This window comes from Podarcis gaigeae (genome assembly GCF_964106915.1).
Source record: "Podarcis gaigeae genome assembly, chromosome: 7".
Taxonomy (NCBI): Eukaryota; Metazoa; Chordata; class Lepidosauria; order Squamata; family Lacertidae; genus Podarcis; species Podarcis gaigeae.
The window spans coordinates 72562705-72586346 of NC_139683.1; the positions used below are offsets into that span (position 1 = coordinate 72562705).

Consider the following 23642-nt stretch of genomic DNA (forward strand, 5'->3'; position numbering starts at 1 on the left):
CCATTTCTCCCCCTCTGCCCAACTTCCCTCACTCAGGGTTCTCCTCCTGTTTGAAATTACGCTGAGGCCTGCATGTGATCTGTGGCTTTTCCACCCCTTTCCTGCCCGTGTGTTACTCTTGTTTTCTGAGATCTTGCCAGAAGCCACTGCTTCCACTGCTTCTCTACCAGTGGTGGATGGGCTGGAGCTGGTGGGGCACCCATGAGAGCATAGCCTTTTGTGGTTCTTCCACCTGAAGCAGCTGCCTCAGCTGGCCTCAATGGTGGGTCAGCTCTGCTATATTGACCCTAAAGCAAAATAAAATTCTGTGCAGGCCATTGTCCTCTTCTCCACCTCTTCAAAGCTACTGGACTAATGACAAACTCTTGAGGGTCTCTGACCTCCAGGTGACTCTGTATGTTGCAGAGCTTTTGCCAACTGGATGCCTTCATGATATTTTTGACTACAATTCCCTCAGACCCCAGCCAACTTAGTCCTAGTCCATAACATGTCTGAGGAAGGCTGATTTATAACCTCTCTCACACATCTCTAGATGGATATCTCATTCTAATGGTGACTACCCACCATCACCAGCATTTTAATGTGCCTAATTTGCCAATGAGAAATTCTATCTGTCTGCTAAAGATAGCTTAGATCAAATAATCAAAGAGATTTCTTTTCACATTCTCAGTGGCAGAGGAGTGATAAGGATGAGAAGGAACAATTTCTTTTTGAGGAATCTAATCGCTCCCGCAATAAAATACAAGCAGCCTTTGTAGCCATGCAGGGGAAGTCAATGTGAAACAATCTGTGACAAAAACATGCTTTCCAGTGCAAAACAACTGATAATGGAAACTCCTTGACCTGGATTCCATTTTTCTTCTTTTTGGAGTAACCAATATACTTCAGCAGGAAAGAACAGCTCTCAGATTGGTCCAGAAAAAAGGCAATATACAATTTGTGCATTAGGTGACATGGGTTTCTATTATGTATATCTATATAGGAGAACATCAGGAGATATTTGGTTTTTCCTCTCTATTACAAACTGCTTTTTTTTTAAAAAAAAAGATATTGAAAGAAAATAGCCTGTGCTAAAACAACTTATGCTCAATATGCAATAAACGTCAATGAGTTCCCTTTCACAGAGGGTGGAAGGAACACTCAACAGCCTGAGTTCTCCTGTGCTCTTTTACTACTGGGACAGAAATCCAGAAGAAATTGCTCAGGGCCTACTGAAGTAATGAGAGTAGAAGAAAGTTTCCTCCACATGTCAAATGTCAGTGTGGTGTATTGACTGGACTACATTTAGGATAGCCTAGGTTCCAGGAGTAGCTGCTAGGAAAGTGTATCACTGCAGACTTGGCCTCCCAGCAGTGGTGTCCCTCCCACATACTAGGTTGGTTCAACGAGAAAAGAAGGTTGGTAGTTACCGTATTTTTCACTCTATAACACGCACCCGACCATAACACGCACGTAGTTTTTAGAGGAGAAAAACAAGAGAAAAAAAAATTCTAAACGAAACAGTGGATGTATGACTTTTGTGGTTCATGCTATGGCCACAGACATGTGATCTGACAGAGAGTTTGAAGTAGCCCAATGCAAAAATCCTGAGGATCCATGTGGATCCATGCTTTGTAACCACGTTTTTGCACCACTGCGGCCCCAGGCAACAGTGGCTGCATGATTTTTTTGGTGCAAGATGTAGCCATGGACATGCTACATGATCTGATGGTGAATTTGGGGTGACCCAGTGCAAAAATCCTGAGGATCCATGTGGATCCGTACTTTGTAACCACATTTTAAGTGGGGAAGGAAGGAAAAGCACTCAAGGGACAAGGAGCATGCATGGGGTGTGTGGAAAAGGATGCTGCTAATAATGCAGAAGAGGGGTTTAAGGGGAGAAGGAACACGCGTGGGGTGGGTGGAGAAGGATGCTGCTAATAATGCAGAAGAGGGGTTTAAGGCGAGAAGGCTCCTCTCCTCTCCCACTTTGCTCCTTTAAAGCAAGCAGGCTCTGCTTTTCTCCTTCCTCCTCATCCCTGGCTTAGCGAGCTGAAAAACATTGCTGCTATTTAGCGAGCTGAGTGGGGTGGAGAGAGGAACAGAGAGCCTGCTTGCTTTAAAGGAACCAACCAGGCAGGAGCCGCTTACACTTGTGTAAGCGGCTCCTCTCCTCTCCCGCTTTGCTCCTTTAAAGAAGCAGGCTCTCTGTCCCTCTCTCCTCCCCACTCAGCGGCTCTTCTCCCGCTTTGCTGTTTCAAAGCGAGCCACGGAGGAGGGAAGGAAGGGGAATCATGGATCCTCTACTCACGACTGCAGCAGATCCCCACCACCACCACCCATAGGCATTCCCTCCAAAACATGCACCGACATTTTCCCTTACTTTCTAGGAGGAAAAAAGTGAGTGTTATGGTGCGAAAAATACGGTAGGTCAGATTAGTTTGAGTGCATTGCAGAGCATGCTACATTGCATATGCCAGTGCTCCCACCCTTAATGCAGATATTAATATTGTGCAGCTTGAAGCAATTGGATGCACAAAAACTGACTCCTTTTGGAATAAAACATTGTCCAGATTCATAAGTATTGATTCAAAGCATTACTAACTAGAACTGCTTCAAAACAGGTACAAAAAAGAAAGAAAGATCCATCCAAATAATTCCAGAAGACATGGTTGTCCAAGAAGTAGGTCCATCTTCTTAGAAATAAAATAATTTATAAACTGACAAACAGATCTCTTGCTCTGCAATAGCCTGCATTCCAGCCCAAAGCTGTTGAGCTCTTGAAGGAGTCATTTTCACATCCTTCTCCCACAGTGTCTGGGGAACAAAGAAAACAGCCACCATCTTTCAATACAGTGAATTCACAATTGAATACTTTCATCACACGATCTAAAGTTAAACACTCAGTATAAGTTACAGGTGGTAACCGTGTTGGTCTACCACAGTCAAAACAAAATAAAATAAAAAATTCCTTCCAGTAGCAACTTAGAGACCAACTAAGTTTGTTATTGGTATGAGCTTTCGTGTGAATGCACACTTCTTCAGATATGTGTGTTTGCACATGAAAGCTCATACCAGTAACAAACGTAGTTGGTCTCTAAGGTGCTACTGGAATGATTTTTTTTTAAAAAAAATTCGACTCAGTATAAGAGCAGAGAACATCACAGTTAATTATCAGCTAGTTAAAGCTCAGAGAGCTCTCAATATGCTGCCATGGAGAATCCCCAGTGTTAGCAATACAGATACGGGCATTCTCCATTTCAGTGTCAATGAAACAATTATACTTAAGAACCCTGACCTTGCCAGTGTCATGCCCCACCCCTGTAGCATCCTGGGATATGGCAATGATGCCATTGCCAGGAAGCACTGCCCTCCCTGTCTACTGCTCTGCCAGGTAGATACTCATCCAGGAAGTTTTTTCTACAGCTTTGGTTATCCTAACCAACTTGACTGGATTTTTGCGTGGATAAAAAGTAGGGGGAAGAATTAAGTCCTTTGGCTTCAGCTACTGAGGTGGGAGGTATGATATAAGTGTAATAAATGCATAAATAAATGCACACCAGTTGCCAGCTGGCATCCACATATCTTGGGAAACAAAGGAAGAGTGTGCCATTTGAGGTCATATCAAATGGTTGGAGAGTTACAGCACCTGCTGTGGCTGTAGAGGTCAATATGGGAGAGACATGTTTTGTTGCAGCTGGGGCAGATTTAGGTGTCAGCTTGTGCTGATGCAGGTGTGCCATTTCATTTATTCTTTCTGTGCTCCTCCCTGCAGTCATTCCTCCTCTGTTCTTTGCTATGGATATACAACCTGACTGATGGTCTCCAGGTGTTGTGGTTGTCTTTAAGCGACACCTGCATGGCAGGGTTAATGTCACCTTTGCAGGCATCTTTGTAACACAGAGTTGATCTGTCAACAGGCCTGCTGCCTGAAGCCAGCTCCCCAAAAATGATCTTTGGGGATCCTGCCATCTTCCATTCTGTGGGCGTGACTAATCCAGTGTAGATGTCACTGAGATAGCAGTGCAAACATGCTGGGAATGTGGGCTTAAAAGAGCATATCTTTGATTGAGATTGTCCCACCCAAATAATATAAGGTTGTATCTAACAAAATTTTACCCAAACCTATTGAAATTAATGTATCTGTTTGCTCTGTCCATAAATTTCATCTGAATAGATCTGACATTGAAAACAACTCTCTTAAAGCAGAGGGATGGGGTCAATTTTAGCTAAGCAAACAGGATGCGTGGGTGAGGGGTGCTGAATCTCACCAAGGGCTTTTCGGTGACAGCACTGCAGTTGTGGAATTCTTGTTCATGACTGGTATGCCATGATATATCTCTGTATGACCAGATCTTGTTTTTTAGACAGATGCTGATACCTTTTTTTTTTTATTATTCCAATAGGTATTTTATTATTGCTTCCTACTGCATTCATGTCATCTCCTCTGGTTTTAAAAATGCCCATTTTTGTTTCATTTTTAATTAATTAGTACTTTCTTTTATTGTGACTCTGTTTTTGTTAGCACCAATAATTTAAATACATAAATAATGTGTGCCAAGCACCAGGAGTAGGATTTAGATGTAGTATGCATCCCCTCTAAATTGTGCCTTGAGTCAATCATGGGTTTTTTTAAAAAAAAATCTGTCCAGTCTGAACTATGTTACAAAATATACAGTTCTGACTTCAAATATTCATTGCTTTCTATGCTAGGCTGTAAAGAACTTGGGGAAGGGGGATAGAGAGAATCCCCAAAGCTATAAATAACTCAATCCCCTCTCTGTATGACCAGTTGTAGATGGTGATGTATTGATTGAAAGGAAGGTTCATGCTGTAGAGCCTTTTAATGAAGGCTTAGCAACGACCATGATTTAAGACCATGAAAATGTTCTGTAGAGGTTGCTAAGAAACATTTAACAGGCACGTATCAAATCCTTAAGCCTAAGGATGAATTGTTCACTTGCTACCCATAAATTATGGCCAGCCAATGTTTAAGGAGACAATGATAGAAGTGTATTATTGGTTCACAACAAACATCATCAGTGCTAAACTGCAGCAATAAATGCCATGTCCCTGGTGAACATCTTGGCTTAATAGAGACTCAGAGTTTTCAAAGAAAGCTCACCACATCCATCACAGGATAGAGCAAGGATTGTATCTTGGCAGCCTTTGCTACAGTATGGCTTCCTCCACACAATATCAAGGTAACACTCACATTTATGAGCATAGCTGAGTTTTAGGCTAATTTGCAGGTCATTGTATGCAGTGTGTGTGTGTGTGTGTGTGTGTGTGTGCTTTAAAGCAAGTCACAATTTTAGACTGTGTTTGCTGGCAAAGTTAAAATTGACATGGAAATCCTGCGAACCTGTGAAAAAACTCATTGAACACAGTGGGATTTGCTTCTGAGCAAATGCACGTGGGGCCGCAATGTAAGTTTAGTAGTGCTTTTATTTGAGTCAAGAAGTGTAACATCATTTGGCACTAGAATAATGAACTCCTTCCTCACTCCATTAGAAATGAGCTCCTATATTATTATTATTTATTGAATTTATATACCGCCCTATACCCGGGGTCTCAGGGCAGTTCACAGATTTAACCTGGGACCTTCTGTGTGCAAAAACAACTACTTTTCCACTGAGCTACAGTACAGCCCTTGTCCAAGATAAGAGGAACACAAAAAGCTGCGTAATACTCAACCAGAACAATGGTGTACCCAGTTCAGCATTGTTTACATTGACCAGCAACAGCTCACCAGGGTTTAGATATAGGATATAGGAAACTGCCTTATACCTTCCAAGTCAGACCACTAGTCTATGTCACTTAGTGAAGTCTACACTGACCAAGGAGTCATTCCCAGCCTTACCTAGAGATGCCAGGGATGGAACCTAGGACCTTTTGCAAAGCAGATGCTCTAACACAGAGCTATGGACCTTCCCCATACCATCTGTTCCATGTCCACTAAGCATGCTCCGTCCTCACTGGGTGGTTTTGGCTCCTCCCTCTGTTTCTCCCTACTTCTGCCAACATTGGGGTTCTATATGAGATCCTATCATAATCTCTAACCAGAATATATTGCATTGCAACTAGAAAAATCAAAGACTATCCTTTCAAAGAGGAGTGGGTGTGGTCCAGCTGGTGATAACTGGCTTTAAGTTGCACAGACATCTGTTGAGGATGCTTCAGATACAGTGTCTTATTTATTTCCCACCTTTCCTCCAAGGGGCTGAAGGTGGCATACACAGTTCTTTCCGTTGCCATTTTATCCTCAAACAAACCTTGTTAGGTAGGTAAGGCTGAGGGAGAATGACTGGCTCATGGCCATCCCATGAGCTTTATGGCTGAGGGAATATTTGAAACTTGGTCTCCCACATTCTGATGCAATGCTATAACCACTGCATGAACTAGGAGAGGATGTTTATTATGATAGGATTTGGGGCCCAATGGGCGTGTCCTAAGCTATTGGCACTGTGGGTTAAACCACAGAGCCTAGGACTTGCTGTTCAGAAGGTCGGCAGTTCAAATCCCCACGATGGAGTGAGCTCCTGTTGCTTGGTCCCTGCTCCTGCCAACCTAGCAGTTTGAAAGCACATGAAAGTGCAAGTAGATAAATAGGTATCGCTCTGGCGGGAAGGTAAACAGCATTTTCGTGCGCTGCTCTGGTTCTCCAGAAGCGGCTTAGTCATGCTGGCCACATGACCTGGAAGCTGTACACCAGCTCCCTTGGCCAATAAAGCGAGATGAACGCCACAACCCCAGAGTCGGCCACGACTGGACCTAATGGTCAGGGGTCCCTTTAGCATTTTAAGCTATTCAAGGACTTAGCAGAGGTCGGACCACTGCCGACCTTAGCAGAGCTAACAGAACTTACCTGTTAATAGCTGGAGTGGTGATAGACAAATGAGTTGTTGAGTCCTATTCTGGTGAAATATTTGTAAGACTTTCAGGGTTAAGTTAAAATACTCTGAATATGATTTGTGAAATTTCCTAAGTTCTGTATGTATGCTTGGGCAGATAAAGACATGTAAGGAATATCTAGATAAAATTTAATTGATTAAAAGGGTTGCTGAATAATTGTAAAATAAGGATGCAAAAAGGGGAAGGTACGGGGAAGTCTGAGAAAAGAGGCTTATGCAAATGAGGTTACGAAAATATGATTTTATGTGTTTGTTTGTTTGTTGTTGTTGTTTTGTCTTTTAAAGATGGAAAATTTAATAAAAAAATTATAAAAAAGGAATATCTAGATAGCACTAGAGTTAGTACTGAAGAAGCCACAAATGAAATGATATAGTAATTTAAAACAAACAACTCTCTTGATGCCTTCAGCAGAGCCAGACATATTGGTATATCAAGTGCTGAACTGATTAATAGAAAGCTCCTTACAATACAGAGTTGGCTGTGATTCATTTTGCGAGGAGGACGAGTAATTGCTGTGAAACAATGAAAAGTTGGTCCATTTAGAAATCTTACTTGAGATTGCTTTGTAAGAAACAACATGAAACGAGCAAATTCTATTGTTCAAAAATCCCTTTTCTGCTGACCCTGGGAAAACGATTAAAGGAAAACTTCTGCAGTTGTTAAGACTTCGTTTTGTCTAAAATGAAATATAGAACGAGGACAGTTCTTCAGTATGTGTTCTTAGCAAAACTATTTGATCCCAAACCCAAATGAATTTAGAGGGTCCTCTGATTTTAATCAGTCAAATTCGAAAGTGAGTAGCAGTTTTGCTGATCTTGGATTTGTACGTGAACTGTCATTGAAATACTGCCACACCTGCATTAATAGGAAATTGATGGCACGGATATGTTTAAGGTGGAGATGGGCAAGCTCTTCCCCTAAAACCAGCCAACCACCAAACCCCTTACGACTCATGAGCTGAGGAGTGGCAGCTGTAGTGGTGGCTGTCCTATAAGTACAAAAGGGGCAAGGAAGATCAGACATCTTTCCTCTCTGGTACACTCATCACAAGCACATGAAGGAAACCTGGAAAATGTACATTGGAAAATTTGTACTTACAAAATGCATAAAGGTAAGGTAAAGGTACCCCTGCCCGTACGGGCCAGTCGTGACCAACTCTGGGGTTGCGCGCCCATCTCGCTTAAGAGGCCGGGGGCCAGTGCTGTCCGGAGACACTTCCGAGTCACGTGGCCAGCGTGACGAAGCTGCTCTGGCGAGCCTGCACCAGCGCAGCACACGGAAACGCCGTTTACCTTCCCGCTATAAAGTGGTACCTATTTATCTACTTGCACTTAGGAGTGCTTTCAAACTGCTAGGTGGGCAGGAGCTGGGACCGAACAATGGGAACTCACCCCGCCGCAGGGATCCGAACCGCCGACCATGCGATCGGCAAGTCCTAGGCGCTGAGGTTTTACCCACAGCGCCACCCGCGTCCCTTACAAAATGCATATTTTCCCTCAAAAGCCACCAGGAAATTAGTGGATTTCCCGAGACGTACTAGGGCAGGGGTCGGCAAGGCTTACCGGGCAGGGGCCGGATCACTCCCACAGAGATGCTCTGTGGGCTGGAGCAGCGCAGAGCGACGCCGGAAATCACGTCTGTGCATGTCTGCGGTGCCAGAAATTGCTTTTGTGCATGCCCAGACGCCAGAAATTGCGCCTGCACAGAAGTGATTTTCGGTGTCTGGGCATGTGCAAAAGCAATTTCTGGCACCGTGGACATGCGCAGATGCGATTTCCGGCATCTGGGCATGCACAGAAGTGATTTCTGGAGCCGTGGAAGAGAGTCTACGCGCCACACTGCACCGGTTTAGCGCAGCCCAGATGGACTCACCAAGCGAGCTGCTTGGTTCGGGGGCGGCTTGTGGACCAGTTAAACAGCCTCCGTGGGCTGCTTCCGTCCCACGGGCCACAGGTTGGGGACCCCTGGACTAGGGCTTTTTCTCCTGGGACTCAGTAGCAGTGCTTTTTTTCTAGAAACAAGAGGTTCCAGAACTCACCAGGAACGCCTCCTTTGTTCTCTTATAATAGCAGTGGTGCCCACCTGAGAGGTGCTGAAAGTGAGTTCCAGTGAGTTCTGGCTGAAAAAAAAAAGCACTCTGCTGCCCATTGTGATCAGCTTTCTTTCAAGGGAATAAATGAGACATGGCCATGCTTCAAGGACTGTGTCCAATATACGAGAGGCTGACCAATTGGATATTTTAGGAGGTATTTACTGAGACTTTCCTCAGGCACCATAAAAGGTATTAGTGGGCACACTGGCACCTGTAGCCTCCACAATGGCACCCCCTGTGCTAAAGGAGCAAAATGTTGGCTCATCTAGATACAAAAGAGTGGCTCTTTTATAAGAGTACTTGATGGCTGTCTGCATCCAATTGCTACATAACTCAGGATGCCATAAGGTAATGTTAATAAAAGCATCCAGGTGATAACAGGATGTCTAATGACATGCATGAATCTGAAGGGAACGGAGTGGGAAGGAACATTTTCAACTCAGGAGGAATTGTAGTCAATATTTTCCAGAAACCAACAGTAGGTAATTGCCTTATTAGAGTCTCCTGCTGCCATTTCCCTAGAAACAACAGCAACAAAACCACACAAAAGTAGATGAACAAGGGGGCTTTTCTGCAGAAGAGCTGTGCAAAAATAACTGCAGGCCAAGCCAGTGTTGGATAGACTTGATTAGGATTTTTTAATGCCCCCTCCCTCAGCACAGTGGCCACAGTGAACTGACCCCTCCCTCAACACAGTGACCAGGTAACATCAACTGTCCCTTGCAAAGAAGCTAGGAAAGAAAAGGGACAAGGACACCACCCTATGAACCTGCTCCTAGTAAGACTGAAAATTACTAGGAACAACAACAACAAATGGATTAAACTGCCATCGTGCTTTTAACAGCAGGACAACGAAATTTACTTTAACCTGTGTGATCTTCACATGCCGTCAATAGCTTTAATTTCTAAAAGTCCCATTGATTTCAATTTTAAAACTTAATATTTTTATTAATGCACTTCTAGGAAAATCTGTAGGGATTTGCATTGTCTAGTGGTGGCTGGATTGTGCTCTATTATTTTTATCTTCCTCAAAAGGCGATGTAGCTAAGATGATCACTCAAGCACCCTCACAAACTTACAGTGTGAACCATGAACTATTCATCCAAAGGTATAACATCTCAATTCCTCCTCTTTTTAAATTTTCCAGTCTGGGCTAAGTGGACCTTGAATAACACTCACATCTGTTGAGCAGTTAAGGACTGGATGCATGTTTAAGTGAGCTCATTGATTAATGAAAATGACGGAGCCATTATAAGAGGATAAACAGCTTTGAAAGCAGTCACTATAATGGAGATTAAGATTTGGTAGGTAATGACCCAGCAAGTCAACACAATTTAGCTGGTGGAGACCTTTAAATGGATTACACAAAGGTCTGCCTGCTCTTGATGTATTACAAATGACAGTGGGTAACTCTTCAAATGACAGACTCCTTTAAAGTCTCAGTTACAGATAGGTAGCCATGTTGGTCTGCCATAGTCAAAAAAAAAAAAAAATCCTTCCAGTAGCACCTTAAAGACCAACTAAGTCAGTTCTTGGTCCAGTTTCAGATAGGTAGCCGTGCTGGTCTGCCATAGTCAAAACCAAAAAAAAAAAAAAAAATCCTTCCAGTAGCACCTTAAAGACCTTAAATTACAACTTATCACCAAACTTAAAACCATGGAGAAACCTGGCCTGAACAAAGACCTTGGATTCTTATCTCATTATACACGACAAAGCCATTTTTCACCTTTTCACCCCTTGCTTCTCCCTGTAAGACCTATTGCAGTCGTTAAGAGTTGTCAACAGGCTCATCACAGCTATCTGCCAACCACCCATTCCCACCACCCTTCTGAGTAATACCCCTCCCCACCTTCTCACTATATAGAAGGGTCTGGAAACTTCTGTTTCAGTGTATCTGAAGAAGTGTGCATGCACACGAAAGCTCATACCAAGAACTGACTTAGTTGGTCTTTAAGGTGCTACTGGAAGGAATTTTTTTTTTTTTTACTTTAAAGTCTGTTTGGTTCCTGCGTGCATTTTAAGCTAAATTGTGCAACCTGTGCATAGGGGAGCGGACAGCCTCAAAACTGGAGTAGAGTAATCATCAGGAGTGCCAACTTGGCCTCGCGATTGTGGGTGCCTGGGGTTGTGGGTGCCATGCAACATGCATGGCCCTGGCGCTGAAATTTGTGGGTGCCTGAACCCTTCATGGAGAATTTTGTGGGTGCTCAGGCACCCAGGGCCCCAGGGAGTTGGCACCTACGGTAATCATCAAACATATTATTAAGACATGCTGACAAAGATTGGCAACTCCCCCCGGCAACAATACAAGAACAACAATACTGGTAGCAACAAGTAGCAGAGAAATAAGAGATCTGGCTGATTAAAAAAAAATGGTTTAGACAAATTCATTGAGGATATGGCTATCAAAGTCTAATTGAAGCCCCCCATTTATCTTAACTCTTTATAGAGATGCTTGGGCTCTCTTCTACGTTGAATGAACACACATACAGAGGGATGTGGTATCATGACAGCAGGCACTGCTTCTGCACAAGATAAGGAATTTTCCTTTCAAGGGTTACAGGTTGATGAGCAATGGTTCTATGCACCAAAGAATACATACTTGGCAGAGGCAAAGGCTGCCACCACTACATATTCATGTTCTGTAGATAAGTAGGGACACCTGAAGAGGACTTTATGTCTAAAGAGATTCTCTTTTGACCCAATACTTATCTCCACAGACAAAGAGACTGTCTTTAGATTTAGGAAGGAATTACAGGGGGGTTAGGAAAAAAAAATAGAGCTAGCTATAAATGGCAGGTGTCACAAGCAATGCTGTCAACTAACCAGTATTGCACTGATCTATTAATAACGTTCTCTCACATAGTCAGTACTAGGAACTGAAATAGTTCCGGGCTGAACATTTCTCCAATCCCTCCCCCCCTTCCCTGTCAATTAATGAGAAAAATGTTGGTTTTGGAAATTTTCAAAGGAGAGAGAGAGAAAAAAAATCAGTGAAATTCTCAGATGTGAGGTATAGAGCTTTCACTTTTGAAGTGGCTGAAGGGTATTTGTAACTGTCCAGAGTGCTGAAAAAATATACTGGAAAGAAAAAATTACACACAGCACCTTCAGCCACCTCACGATAGGGATGAACAGATCTGTCCATTTTGTTTTTTCCTAGTTTTGCATTTTTCCAGTCTTAAAGTTTGTACTTCACATTTCCACATCAATTTCTGGGCATTTTTTTGTTAAATTGCTCACGAAAATTTATCAATGTATTTCTCCGAATATACACGTTTGTGTGCAGTTTCCCCCTAATAAGCACATTTGTACAAAGTAATGTGTTTAAAATGCATTATAACACACTGTTGTATGTTCTTTTCACCAATGTATGCATTTTAACAAATATTTTAGCCTTGATTGTTTGTACACATTACTTGACTAGTGAAATGTGTTAGTATTTGTAATGTAATTTCACAAGAATAAATGGTATTGGGGGAAGGAGGTGGCAGTTGGCAAATGGTAGTTGACAGTTGGGAACTGGCAGTTGATTGGTTATTCTGTTAGTTCTATATTGACTGCAAAGGTGAGATGTTTGGGAACTTCATGCAGACCCTGTCAAGAGGAGTTTGAAAATACTTGTTGCTCAACTGTTACCAACCTGACAAGTAAAATGATTTGTCTTCAACTATTTGTGTAAGACATATTTTTTTATCACAAATAGTTAAAAAAAGTAGTTTAAAAATTGATTCCAGTTTCTCTTCCATCCCTACTTTCAAGTACTAAAGTAAGCTCAAGCTCCACACCCACTTAAATTCTAAAGAAATTCTAGTGTCCTGAGAATGAGGCACAAAAATGTAAGCTTTTTTCTCGGGGGTGAAAACCTCTGAGAAACTGGGGGGCAGATTTTGGCACAGATCTGAAAAGCCAGTGAAACCTAAATCATCTCTGACCCTATCCATAAACTGTTACGTTCACATCACATTTGGATCTCTCTCTCTCTCTCTCTCTCTCTCTCTCTCTCTCTCTGTGTGTGTGTGTGTGAGAGAGAGAGAGAGAGAGAGAGCTTACCAAATTTAATTCTGGTTCTATCCCAGTCTGCCAAACTCCTTTAAAATCAGTTTTACTAGGTTCTCTCTCACAGACTACGCTCTTTCTGTTCTGTCTCTCTTGAAAGAGTCATAGCTATTTGATAAGTGAACATAATAGTAATGTTTTGACGGGTCAGCATGTTCTCATACTATAGATTTTTAAACACAGAATTAATTAATTGATCTGCCTATAGTACCACGTTTCCTTCTAGTAATTAAGCAGAACTTTAATTTCGGTTAATAACATAATCATTGATTTTTCCCACCTGCCATATTAGGATTAATTTAATCTTTCCATGCTCATTGATTTACAAATTCATCAAGGTATGTTCAATTGTAACTTCTATGGTTCAAATATCCCCCACCCCTGAAATGATTCTCAAATTAAGTGCTACTATATTTCTGAGTCATTCTTACACAGTCAGTATAAGAAAGGGAAAATAGTTATGCTGGGTATCCAAAGCAATGATACGAAATCAAAATTTAAAGGGAAAGCATCCGCTTAGGATTCAGCATGTCTCTGGCTTACCTGGCGTTAAGTCCCCAACTCCAGCTCAGCTGAAGACCTATGCTCAATGGGGGACCTCTGAAGATGATCTGCAATTGGAGGCAGATGGATCCAATTGGTTTCCAGACAGCCCTCAGGGATTTTCTGGTAGATATGACATGAGTACCTGTTGAAGCCTTGGCCAACTTATTGAATATCTTGATGGCTTGGGCCATTGACACGATTGCTCTTGAGCACCCTCTCTCAATTCATGGGAGGAAACAAGCTGGGAGATGTTTGAACATAAGTGGAGGAAGACTCTAATGAATGAAATTGAAAACTGATGATGGCTCCTCATCAAGCCTACCTGGTGGCAGTGGAGGCAGCAAAGAAGGCATACTTTGCTGCGCCCATTGCATCCTTATTGCACCGTCCGGCAGAATTTTCCAGGTAGTGTGGGTCCTTTTACACGGACCACACATTCGCTCAATAACACGCACAGACATTTCCCCTTACTTTTTAGGAGAAAAAATCTGCGTGTTATAGAGCAAAATTTACGGTAATAATTTTCTTAAATTATTGGGGGGGCAGAGCCCCCCCAAACGAATTTTTGAGGGGGCTCGGGCCCCCTCAGGCCCCATGGAGTCGGCGCCTATGCCAGAGTACTCTCTAATCCTGATGTGCTGGAAGGTATTTGGGTTGGTCGAGGTGACTACTTGTGATCTGGACTCTTGCCTATCTTGGCTAACAAAAACTAGCAGGAAAGGGACAGCTGCCTGGGCCAGGAAGGAGATTAATGTCTCATTGCAAGAGTGGGTGGTTCCTGCCTGCTTGAAGGAGGCAGTATTAAGACCATTCCTTAAGTTCTCTCTGGATTTGGAAAATCTGAGTAATAATCAGCCAGTTGCCAACCTCCCCTTCTTGGGAAAAGTTATTGATCAGGTGGTCATATTTCTGATCCAGGCAATCTTGGAGGAAACTGACTTTCTAGATCCATTTCAATCAGGGTTTAGGCCCAGTTTTGGCAGAGAAACTGCTTTGGTTGCCCTGTATGACAGGGGAGAGATAAGGGGAAATGCCTCCCTGTTAATTCTCCTTGACCTCTCAGTGGCTTTTGATACCATCGACTATGACACCCTTTCTGGAGCAACTGTCTCAGTAGGGAGGGGGGTGACATCACTTTGCAGGAGTTCTGGTCCTACTCGGATGATGGTTTCCAGAGGATGATGCTTGAATGATGCTTGAGGAGTGAAACTTTGCACCAGCTTAATTTACACAAGCTTGCTTTATGCCAGGTTCTTTTGGATAGGATTGCTTCCTTAAGTTGCATTCCTAACAATGTCTGCTCCAAACAAAGTCTTATCAAATTCCATGAGACTTACTCCCAGGAAAGTGGAGTAAGGATTTCTGTCTCACAAATTTACAAGGAGTTTCATGTGATGTGAACAATCATACCTGCAAGGAACATTTTCGAAGTCATCGGGTTTTTTTTATTGCTGAACTATTGCATTCTTTTTCTCTCCCCATTTCCTGAGCAATAGGGAGTTTTAGGAGCTGCCTTTTATACATCCTGTTTCCTTTCAAGAAGGCAGCTCTGGAGACTTCCTTCAGATGCCTGTTTGTTATGAAAGAAACTGAACATGGGGGAACAGGCAAACAGCTAAGCAGGCATTACCAGTCCCTAAAGCAATATCAGTTCCCCAAAGGCAAGCAGTGTGCATTAATACTCCCACCACCCAAGCATGGTTGTTGTTTTTATCCAGCCAGTCAGCTGAACAAATCAGGCTTCTTTGTTGATGCACTCAGATTTTCTTTCTGCTTCCACCTGAAGTGATGGGATGTCTCCAAAAGCTAGTAACCACCAACCATCCAATGCCATTAAGGTTCATTTAAAGATAATTTCAAGCTTTTGATGCCCATTGAAGAAGGTTGTCCTAATTTGTTGGTCATATTGATAATATAGTTTGTCTTCAGTGTGTAGTAAGTGGTATCAGGGTCCCTCCAGACCCTCCAGACGGGTGGTCTGAAACAAAAACACAAAAGAGCTGCCTTTCGGAAATTCCCTGCAGATGTCAATTTCACCTTTGAATTGAAAACAGATTAAACAAATAGGCTAAAAAGAAAAAGGGACTGGAGTTTTTGAAGAGTGGCAGAACATGGGGCACCTATTCTTAAAAGACTGGGGATCAGCACAATGCAAAAAATAATATTTATAACTGTAAAATTAATGTGTTCAAAGTGTTGGTACTGACCTTTAAAGCCCTAAATGGCCTCAGCCCAGTATACCTGAAGGAGCGTCTCCACCCCCATCGTTCAGCCCAGACACTGAGGTCTAGCTCCAAGGGCCTTCTTGCAGTTCCCTCACTGTGAGAAGTGAGGTTGCAGGGAACCAGGCAGAGGGCCTTCTCTGTAGTGGCGCCCACCTTGTGGAACGCCCTCCCATCAGATGTCAAGGAAATAAACAACTATCTGACTTTTAGAAAACATCTGAAGGCAGCACTGTTCAGGGAAGTTTTTTATGTTTGATGCTTTATTGTGTTTTTAATATTCTGTTGGGAGCCACCCAGAGTGGCTGGGGAGGCCTGGCCAGATGGGTGGGGTATAAGTAATAAATTATTATTATTATTATTATTATTATTATTATTATTATTATTATTATTATTATCATCATTCCCTCCAACATTTCTCTGATGAAAATGGGGACACCCTATGGAAAAGTGGGGCATTGCAGGATCAAATCAGAAACTGGAATGGCTTCTATAAATTCAAGACTATTCCTGGAAAATAAGGAGACTTGGAGGGTCTGCTTTTCTTACAGTAGCCCACTAGATATCCATGGGAAAGCTGCAATTAGGACCTTGAGTAGGACTGTCCTCACCTGAGCTTACCAGCACCCAGCATTCAGCAGAATACTCCATCTGGCAGCAGAGATCTTTGTCCCTTTACCTGCCTTCTCTCAGCTTTCCATGACTAATAATAATAATAATAATAATGTTTATTTATACCCCACCCCACCCCCCAGCCAAGACTGGGCCCAGGGCAGCTAACACCCGATATAAAAACAAATTGATTGAAATACAACTTAAAAACAAGATTAAAATACAACATTAAAATATTAAAATACAGCCTCATTTCAATGGAAACGCAAATCAAAAACTTTTTGGGGGATGAAAATGTCAAGTCTTCACCAAGGCTAACATAGAAAGTTTAGATAGACAACATCCCTATAAGCATAATTGCAGCTGACTCACCTGTCTTCTCAGTTTGGCAAGAGGTCTCCCGGCACCCAAACAAGCAACAATGGATTATTTCTGCTGTTACAAGAGGCCAAGCTGAGTACACAACCTTATCCACCAGGAACATATATTTATAAGTGTAAGATTCTACAGAACTGCAGCCAACTGCTGACATATGCTGTTTGAAGCACATTCGGCTAAGCTTTGCCCTTACAAAAGCCCCGCTGAAACAAAGCGGGGAGGCGGCGGTTGCATTGGCTGATTGCACCCTTTGTAACTCCTGAGTGTTTAAACAGCTCCATTAGAATTAGCAGCCGACAAGTGCAAAAGTGGATGCAAGGTTTTTGTCCAAATGCATTTTACAATTACAGACAAACGATTAAGCTGCTTTGAGGGAACTAATCCTACACTTGAGCCCTGTGATTCTAGCAAGCTTTTGTCCGATGACCACTTAAGCCATATTTCCCTTATCGTTAATGCAAGTGAGCTGCGGCAGCCAGAAAGAATCGATCCGTGGCATCGAAAGGAATACTTTTAATTGAAACAGCAGACATTTAAGATACTAACAAATAGGAAACAAAGCTGGAGGGGGCGGGGAGAGGCAGAGAAACAGGGAGAGGTGCCTTCTTAACAGAATATTTGTTAGGGTTGGGTAGTGGGCAAAACTTTTCTCGTGAATAATGGTCAGATCAAAATGGCGGCCTGTGCATTCACACAAACCCATCTACCCACCCAACAAAACTTTCCATTAGGTTCCCCAGTTTCCGGGAAGGTTAAGGGGTGAGGAAGAATGCCTATAAAACTCCAAGTAACTACATGTCTTGGCAAGATGCATTCCCTAAAACACTATACAGTGGATGAAAAAGGGGAGCTCTGTTATTCACCCGGTTGCCTGGTCAGAATTGGCCTTCCTCCCTTTCCTCCATCCATCCTTACTCTAGAGCTCTAAATGGGAAGATTGAAACTTAGTTTTCACTGGGATGTCAAGATTCACCAACCAGAGACAGTTGGAAAATGGCATCAGAGGAGATATTCTGTATATTTAGAATGATGAATCAGGATGCCATACCCTCCAATGTTTTTCCAGTGAAAATGGGGATGTCCCAAGGAAAAGCAGGACATACCAGTATCAAATCAGAAGCCAGGAAGGCTTCTGTAAATCTGGGACTGTCCCTGGAAAATAGGGACACTTGGAGGGTCTGGAATGCCTCTGAACACATGCTCAGCCCAGAAGTTTGTTTTCAGGACTAGCAGCCAACTTTGGGATGTAGTGGGTAGCTGTTTTATGGCTTTTGTTCAACAATTACCGTTGCAGATCTACTGCAAATCATCCCAAGAGTCACCAGCAGAACCCAATCGACCTTTTCCCCTATCCTTCTTCTGGAGTGGAAGGAAGGAGGTGGATGGAGGAAGGCTCATAGACAGGTAACTACATAATTTGGTGAAGAAAGAGCTTCTCCATACAGGCTATGGTGTGAATGGACATGAAACCATCAACATCATAATCATCAACATCAGCAGCAGAAGCATCACCTCATTGTATACCATATTCAAAGTGTCTTACAACATGAAAATATCTACATAATTGTAAACATAGCCACCCTGTTCACTGTTTTATTGAAGAGTCTGTTCAGCAGCCTCAGCTTTTGTAGCAGGTCTGGGCCTGGTCAGTGTCTTAATGGGAGACCATCTACGTAGGAACCACACAAGAACAAATGCAAGAGAGACAGAACGTAGGGGTGACATAAATGCACAAAATGATGCAGTCTCTTGGATAGTTTCTAAAGGAGCCTGCATGGAATTAATGCTGAAATCCTTCATTAAAACAATTGTTCCAGTTCTACAAGTGACTTGACTATGCAAACACTACTGGAGAAACTTCTCTTTCCCACTTTTGATCAAGGCAAGTTGACATAGCAGTGAAAGTGTTGAGCTTGAAGTACAGTAGTGGGTGCTTAGCTCCCTGCTCAACCATGAAGCTCCCTGGATGGATCTTAGAATCATTTTATCTTTATCTATGTCTTTTGTTTGCTGCTTTAAGCTTCTTCAAGGAATGGATACAGAGATACTCTTCTTATTGAGGTCATCTCTAGAAAACAGGTATTAACTGTATAGTAGAGCAGGAGCACTGTATGGGAAAGATGATATTATTATTATTATTATTATTATTATTATTATTATTATTATTAAACTTTTTATCTCACTCTTCAGCCAAAAAAACAAAAAAGGTTGTTCAGAGGTAAGACAGTCCCTGCCCTCAATTTCAGATAATGTTACAATTAACCTGAGATAACCAGTGGAAATAGGTATTCATGAAAAGGCACCAAAGTTTAATTCTCCAGTTGCTTTTCATTTGAAAAGGATTATTATGTTTGTTTGCTCTATGAAGACGGAATAATATTTACAATTAATTGGGTGTACAGGATGGAAATAATGCTTGGAAATGCAGTTTTGTTATTGATGGGTATATATTAATGTGTATAATTTGATTTAAAATAATTTCCATTTTTTAAAAAACCATGATAGAGTTGGGGAATGCCTATGTTTCAAGAAACTCCCAATCACACCGTCCCTGAGCAAAGAATATAGGAGCATTAATGAAAGAACAAACATAAATAAGGGTAGATTACAGAGGTTTTGAAGCAAGAAATTGATTCAGAATCAGGGGAAAGTTCTTTTAATGCATGTTTTGCTGATTTATTATCGCTGTACTTCAGGAGCTTACGAAAAATGCATTTCCATCCATCATCCTCTTTCAAAAGGTTGATGGAAATTAGCCTCTCTGCCAAAGCAAAGAAATACTTGGTATCAGCAGACTCCCCAGACAAAACAATAGGGTGTAAATCTAGTTAGTCGGATCACATGGTTTAAGTCCATTGAGGCAGGCTTTACATCATGGCAATCAATCGCAATCGCTCTCCGTTGGTGTTCAATGGTCATGTAACATTTCCCGTTGTAGAGACTCATGATACAGTTAGCATTTATGCTCCAGCCAGCCTGGCAGGACTGCATGGTCTGTGGGAGGTAAACTAAGAGCAAGGATGGAGGAAAATAAAGTCAGGGTTGTCTATAAAAATAAACCTTAACACCTTCCAGACAGTAACCAAGCACGCTTGGGAATATTGATTTGTATATTTGGAATATTTGCCATGTTTTATTCTTAATATCCTTTTTTTAAAAGCCAGAGCCAAGAACTACTTTTGAAACAAAAGTGCCCCCTTTAGTGAAAAATATTATTATTATTATTATTATTATTATTATTATTATTATTATTCAGGCTTTTTGGTGCTTCAATTACAGCACTTTTCCCACACAGCACTCAGTTTTTACTCTCTACCAACATCACAAGATAGCTTCCTTTGGGGATGTGTAAAGGTATAATACTTCCTTATATTAGTGTGTAATATAATCACACGTGTCTACACAGTGAATAAGGTAACATGCCATTAGGGATGTTGGAGAATTCAGACAAAAAATGGAAACAGGAGTGGCAGTTAATGATGCTCACTTATTCATTCAATGTTTGGAATAGAAATCAACCCAGCAGATGCAGCTGGTGTTCATTGTTGTTTTTAGTCTGCAAATGATATATAATTGATTACATTTCCTGGTCCATTTGCATTGTGTTTCCTATGCATTGAAATTAATGGAGCGGAATAAAGGGATGACAACATAACTCATGCTAGTTATGCAACTTTGCCACAGGAAACCACAAAATAAATAACAACTAAAGCATCCAAGGCAGATGTCCATCAAACCTCTGCTTGAAAACCTCCAATGATGGAGAGTCCACAACCTCCCAAGGGAGACCATTCCACTGTCGAACAGCTCTCACTGTCAGAAAGTGTTTCCTGATGTTTAGTCGGAATCTCCTTTCTTGTAACTTGAAGCCATTGGTTTGAGTCCTACCTTCCAGAGCAGGAGAAAACTAGCTTGTTCTATCTTCCATGTGACAGCCCTTAAGATAATTAAGATGGTTAGCCTATCTCCTCTCAGTCTCCTCTTCTCCAGGCTAAACATACCCAGCTCCTTCAACCATTCCTCATAGGGCTGTCATCCAGGGGCTCCCAGCTGGATCATCTCCCTCTCAGCCTTCACGCTGTGGAGATTCATCGACCTCTGGCTTCGATGTAAACCAGAGACTCAAGCTAGCTGACTTGAGCACACTATATGTAGCAGTGTAAACTGCACGACAGAAGAGGCTGAGGCTGTGGATACATACTAAAACCATGGATTTATTTTACATAAATCAGAACAAAGAAACATGTCATCTCTCCTTGCTGTCTTCTTGGAGTCTCAAAAGAAAAGCAATACACAGAGCGGAAGTTCTCCTCACGGGACCCAGCAATCTGTGCTGGAAAGTAAACAGACATGTGACACACAACAATCCCATGTCTGCAACCAAAGGTGCAATGGAATAGCCCAACATTGGCTTGGTAGACCTCAAACTTTTTGCTTGCTGAGTTGGAGCAGCAAAAGGAGCTCACAGCTTCCCAGCATCTAAAGCATTGGAGAGTGATCAAATTACTTTGGTCCCTGAGACAGAAAACTCCAAAAGGATGATTGTTGGTGGCAAGCATCATCATCCTTTAAATATCTAACCATGTGCTGCTCTTTCATGACACACAGGATTGGCTCTGCCTTACGTGGCTGTCTCCCTATGCTTCAAAGTTGCATAACGACACACAACATCAGTGATAGCACATAAATCTCGTTGGTTGAGAAACAGCACACACCGTGCTATGATTACATGATTATAACATCTCACAATTACAGCAATGCCAAGAATGCTATCCCCAGAAGAGACAAGCATGGATGAGAATTTTGGGCAGGCAATTGAACAAATCTTACCAACCTCAGGCAAGTCAATTTCTGGCAATGGTGAAGGCAAGTCTGAATGTGCATGGGGGTGTCAACAGCTTCTTGAATGCATTAGCATCCCTAATGAAAATGAATTTTGTTTAGGTACAGTGCTAATGGCTCTGACGGCCTAATTGCCACGCACTGACTGCCAGCTATTAATTAATTATTATTTTATCCTATAATTTATTTACCCTGGAAAAATGCCGCATAAACGCAGCATCTGTTTCCCTCTAAGCTCTCGCTTCATTTTACAGCTGAGCAGCAGGAGGATCCATGAAGTTGAGTTGACTTGTCCAAGGTCACGGAGATAGTAATTGACTTTTATTAGAGCCATGGAGGACGGCTGGTTAGGACGTCGACTCTTGGCCTCAAAGATCCTACTTGTTCTCAGCATCTAGCAAATGGAGTCACACAGAGACACAATGTAATTCTGCTTCAAATGTATCAGTTTGCTTCTCCTGGGGAAACTTAGAAGACTAGAACAAACAGGTAGGGAAAACAATAGGAGGTTCCCCATTGTAAGTCCACAGTAAACTCTGTCCTCAAGGTCAGAAAATGATGCAAGGCCAAAGACTTCCCTACCCTCTAAAACATCAATGTTTCACTTCCTTATCCCCTATGGTTTCTGTGGATCAGATTTTCTCCATTTTAGTCTGTTATCAATACTCTTGTACGCTCTACGCTAACCTACACTAACATTTCATTTGAATAACAGTTTATCCAGATGATTTTCCAAAATTGATAATAGAAAATCAATTCATAATAATAATAACTGAAATGGAGAACACTCAGTTTTCCTTGCGTTTTAACCCCTGCAGTTCCTTTGCATCTGTTGTACCTCCCCTACCATAAAAATGCATAGTTTCTGGGCCCCATTTAAAGTCCTGGTTTTGACCTATAAAGCCTTAAACGGCTCAGGACCACAATACCTCAAGGACCACCTCTTTCTATATCAGCCTACCCAGACCCTGAGATCATCTTCTGAGGCCCTTCTTTGTGTGCCTCCTCCTCGAGAGGTTCAGGGGGTAGCAACACAAGAACATTCCTTTTTTGCAGTGGCTCCCCATCTGTGGAATACTCTCCCCAGGGAAGTTTGCCTGGCACCTTCATTATACACCTTTAAGTGCCAGGCAAAAACATTCCTTTTTAACCAGGCCTTTGGTTGATCTGATTTACATCCTATGCCCTTTTAAAATGTATTTTTTTGTGTGAGGGGGGCTATTGGGTTGTTGTTTTTATTTTTATTAGGTATTTTGTGGTTTTATATCTTGATTTGATTCTGTGAATCACCCTGAGACCCCCGGGTATAGGGCGGTATATAAATCCAAATAATAATAATAATAATAATAATAATAATAATAATAATAAGTGTGAGGATTCATGTGCACTGATAAAATGCCAATCAGAGTCAGCTAGAGAATGATGCCACACGATGGGAGCACTTAGAATTAAAGGCCAGGGTACCTCATAGCACATGCTCAGGCTATGAAGTTGTTTCTAGCAATGGGACTCATCTCACAGTCCTTTCACTTGCTAATCCCCTCATGGATCCCTGTGAAATGTTATTTATTTCAACCGCCTCTCTTAGGGGTGGGGGAGTCTTGTTCTTATAGCCACAAGCATCCTCCACTGGCTGGTGTACAGTATAATCATTTTCCTCCCTTCTTAGTCTCCTGGGATATCCATTATTATTATTATTATTATTATTATTATTATTATTATTATTAAATAAAATAAGCAACAGAGATCTAGGTGATTTGGATTGTCAATCTGCCAACAGCAAAAAACAACAACAACAACTGAAAGAGCAACTCTGTAGAGCAATTTGCTCCAAGCCCTCCTCAGTTTTAATGTGTCTCGATCTCATCAGCTTCCAGTATCGATGTCTGATCATAGAAACCCCGCCAAATGAGGTGACATAAGAAGGGCACAGCTGAATCAAAAGCTGTGCCACCAGTCACAGTTGGGTTCTGCTCGAGTTTCATTAAAATTTTAAT

General features: G+C 42.0%; 2 long non-coding RNA genes across 2 annotated transcripts; both read right to left on the reverse strand.

Moving 5' to 3' along the window:
• Positions 1-2563: 2563 nt before the first annotated feature.
• LOC310848454 lies at positions 2564-13986 on the reverse strand. The gene is made up of 2 exons (XR_014566413.1): positions 13589-13986; positions 2564-2796 (listed from the first exon to the last, which is right to left on the reverse strand). It is a non-coding gene; the product is annotated as an uncharacterized lncRNA (long non-coding RNA).
• On the reverse strand, positions 7255-12722 carry LOC310848506. Its single transcript, XR_014566468.1, has 2 exons — positions 12335-12722; positions 7255-7406 (listed from the first exon to the last, which is right to left on the reverse strand). It is a non-coding gene; the product is annotated as an uncharacterized lncRNA (long non-coding RNA).
• Positions 13987-23642: the final 9656 nt, after the last annotated feature.